General features: G+C 43.3%; 1 pseudogene across 1 annotated transcript; it reads right to left on the reverse strand.

Annotated features, from left to right (window-relative positions):
* Positions 1 to 371: 371 nt before the first annotated feature.
* On the reverse strand, positions 372 to 2675 carry LOC149187027 (expansin-A4-like; annotated as a pseudogene). Its single transcript, XR_016255733.1, has 4 exons — positions 2539 to 2675; positions 2128 to 2290; positions 1708 to 2026; positions 372 to 1219 (listed from the first exon to the last, which is right to left on the reverse strand). The product of XR_016255733.1 is annotated as an expansin-A4-like (transcript).
* Positions 2676 to 3261: the final 586 nt, after the last annotated feature.

Consider the following 3261-nt stretch of genomic DNA (forward strand, 5'->3'; position numbering starts at 1 on the left):
CAAATGTTTATACACTGTCTTTATTCCCGCGCCTTTATAAACCCGCAAGTAAATTACAAAAAAAGCAAAGCTTTTCGACAAATGTAACTAAAACTTAAATTAAATTTCACCGCGAACGGTTTTTAGTTATATACAACTGTCAATAAACCATGCCCCCGCATCGTACCCTGCGCGCGGATGTGGCAGGCTTTCTGAACGCGCTTTCGACTGTGTGGGTGGGCGCATCTCTGTAACGCGTTTTCTTAATAATTAGAAAAAACAGCAAAGCATAGGCGGGCGCGTTTTTATAATTTCCAGATTTCTACATTTAATCGTAAACCCAAAATTACCATGAAAAACAGAAACCGAAAGTACACGCAGATAAAACAAAATTTCAACATAAAATAGTTACATAACTTTTTTTCTTAATCTTCATAAACACAGCTGCAGTACATGAAAAATGGGCTGTAGTTGTCACACACCACACTCACTCCTGCTTAAACCACTACCAATACCATTACCACCAACAGCTTCTTCCCCAAAAATAGCTACACATTACACAGCTAAGCTTGGCTCTGATTTCTTGTTTTTCTAGAACCAGACAATTAAACACCAGAATGATAGATGGCTATACCATAAGTGGGACATGACTGGACTGGACTGGACTGGACATGACTTATTAGTAGGAATTAGGACTGTATACATAATGCGGGTTGCTTTTCTTTCGCAACCTCGGCCGCGCCCGCACTGTGGAAGAAGGTTAAGCTCAAAATATAAGGGAGAAAAAAGGAACAAAAGCAACAACTTATCGTTGTGTCAATAAGCTATTGAGTGGAAGAAACCGCTTAGGAATCCCTTCGTTCGATTGACAAATACAAATATAGATAGATAGAGAGAGAGAAGCAGCACATGTTGAAGAATCTATTGTAATCAGATTCTGAACTGCTTTCCTGAAAAGGTCTGGCCAAACTCCCAATTTGGAGGCACAATGTTCCAGGATGTAGAGGTCCTGCGGTCACTGCCAGTTATTCTGAAGGAGAGGCTCTGCCCGACCAGGACGGTGCTGCATTGCCAATTCTGGCCCCAGTTTCTGGACAATGGAATCCACCCGGTCTGGCTACCCTTCACGCTCACTCTCACCAAGTCCCCTGCTCCAGCCACATTTGTGATGAGAACCAGGTTGAAGTATTTGAAGCCATTAATGGTGAATCTCACTCCCCCTTGCTTCACGCACGGCACTCTGCAATAACCCAAAAAAAACAATCATTAGTTCAGCAATTTCAGAATGGCGATTTCCATAGTTATTTATATTGTTCGAGTCTGATATGAATTATGTAAGATGTTGTCTGGACCACTCTACAAACAACATTTTAGAAGATGAACAGTGTAAATGTTTCCAGGCCTTTTCTGGACCACTCTACAAACAACATTTTAGAAAATGAAAGGAGTGTAAGTGTTTTCAGGGCCAGTCCACCAGAAATATCTAGAGGTGAAAACTTCTAAACAACTTCTAAGGAGGGCCACTTCACCAACACTTTCTAGAGGTGAAAACTTCTAAACAGGGCCACTTCACCAACACCTAAAACCTCTAGCCATGAAAACTTCTACACAAAAACCTCTACCCGTGAAAAGTTCTACACAGTTCATATCTGAATGACTCAGATCACCATTAGTTCAAACAATGGCGGATAAAACACTTAAAACCCCGCTTGCTGAAGATGGGCTTACCTTCTGAAGAGAACTGGCACAATTCCGGCACGGTACTCGGCCATCTTGAGGAAAATTGGCATGGAGAGATCAAAATGGGGGCGAGGAGGATTGCACCAGCCGCCATTGTCGTTAGGTAGCGCATAGTTGGGAGGGCAGAAATTGGTGGCCGTCACCAAAATCGAAGGGTTACCCGGGTGACACCATTCTGGGTCATTCACACATTTGATCTCAAAGCAGGCTCCACAGCTTAGCCCGCTGTTGAACAGAGCCGTGCTCAATGCTGCGGATTGAACTCCATATCCCTGGCTGTACAGGTTGCCATACCCACAAGCACCCCCTGCGCCACAGAAACAACAAAAAGCTCAGTTAGATCTAGAAACAGAGCCCCATAGACTGCAATGGCCATTTACACACATCGCAGTAACTCATTTCACTAACCCATGGTGCCCGAGGCATCACTTCCACCGTAGAAAGTTGCATGTGCTTCATTCCAAGGCCCAGGCTGATAAACACCGGGATTCGCCCATACACCAGACAAGCTCTAACGATAAACAGCAACAAAATGGTCGGAAAATGCACTGGAATTCCCATTCCCATCGTTCTGCAAAAAGAAAGAACCAGTCAGTCAAGGGCAAACAACCCGCATTTCAAGAATGCATTGAAGAATACCCCCATAACAAACCATAACAAAGGCAAATGCTGCAAATATTCTGCTCTGTTCATTAATGTAGGATGTGCCTGTCCGTCCCATCCACAGAAACAAGACAGATCTAGACCAAACTGAACTGAACCAAATCAAACCAAACCAACATTAAAACAGAATTGGATTGTGGCCCTCCTGCTACTCACACAATCTCAGAAGGCAGAGCAGAGTACTGAGGGAAGGGAACCGAGATCCTTCCTGGGAGCAGAGCAAAATGCAGGAGAGGGAGATAGGATACGACAATGAGACTGGCGAGACTGGCGAACATCGACCACTACTTATGCAAAAAAAACTCAGCATTGATGACGATGATTCGCAATAAGTGGAATCCATGACCGATTAAAACACTAACCTTAGAATTATGATCAAATTACCCGGCAATCCTAGTCCCACATAGGGATTGCAAAACCAAAAACCACCCAATAAAGAAAACAAATTAAACGTCCGAGGACAAGAAGGACAATCAATTCCCGTAACTCGGTTCACTTAAATCTCCTAATAGTCAGGATTAATACTAATCTAAACTTCCTCCTAATCTAAATTTTCTCCACCTTCGGTTAATAAACAAAGTTAAAACGAAATCCTTTCCTTATTCTTCAAGGCCCATCGCGACGTTCCCACGTGAAGTCACCGTCAAAACATCACATCAACCACTAAATGCACAACACCACGTTCACACTCAACGAACAATAACGAACGAAACCACCCCCACCCGGCCACCGTCACTTAGCAGCATCTCTTCGGGCCTTCAGTCTCCGCCCCTTTATTTTTATGTTTTTTTACCTTTAACTTTATTTAAAAATCTTTTGTTTTCTTGCTTTCTCGATAACAGATCCCCATCTATCCGTCCGCCTGATAATTCCAACAGC

The sequence above is a fragment of the Pinus tabuliformis genome, chromosome 3_1, assembly GCF_031772625.1.
Source record: "Pinus tabuliformis cultivar Carrire ecotype Pingquan chromosome 3_1, CPIR1, whole genome shotgun sequence".
Taxonomy (NCBI): Eukaryota; Viridiplantae; Streptophyta; class Pinopsida; order Pinales; family Pinaceae; genus Pinus; species Pinus tabuliformis.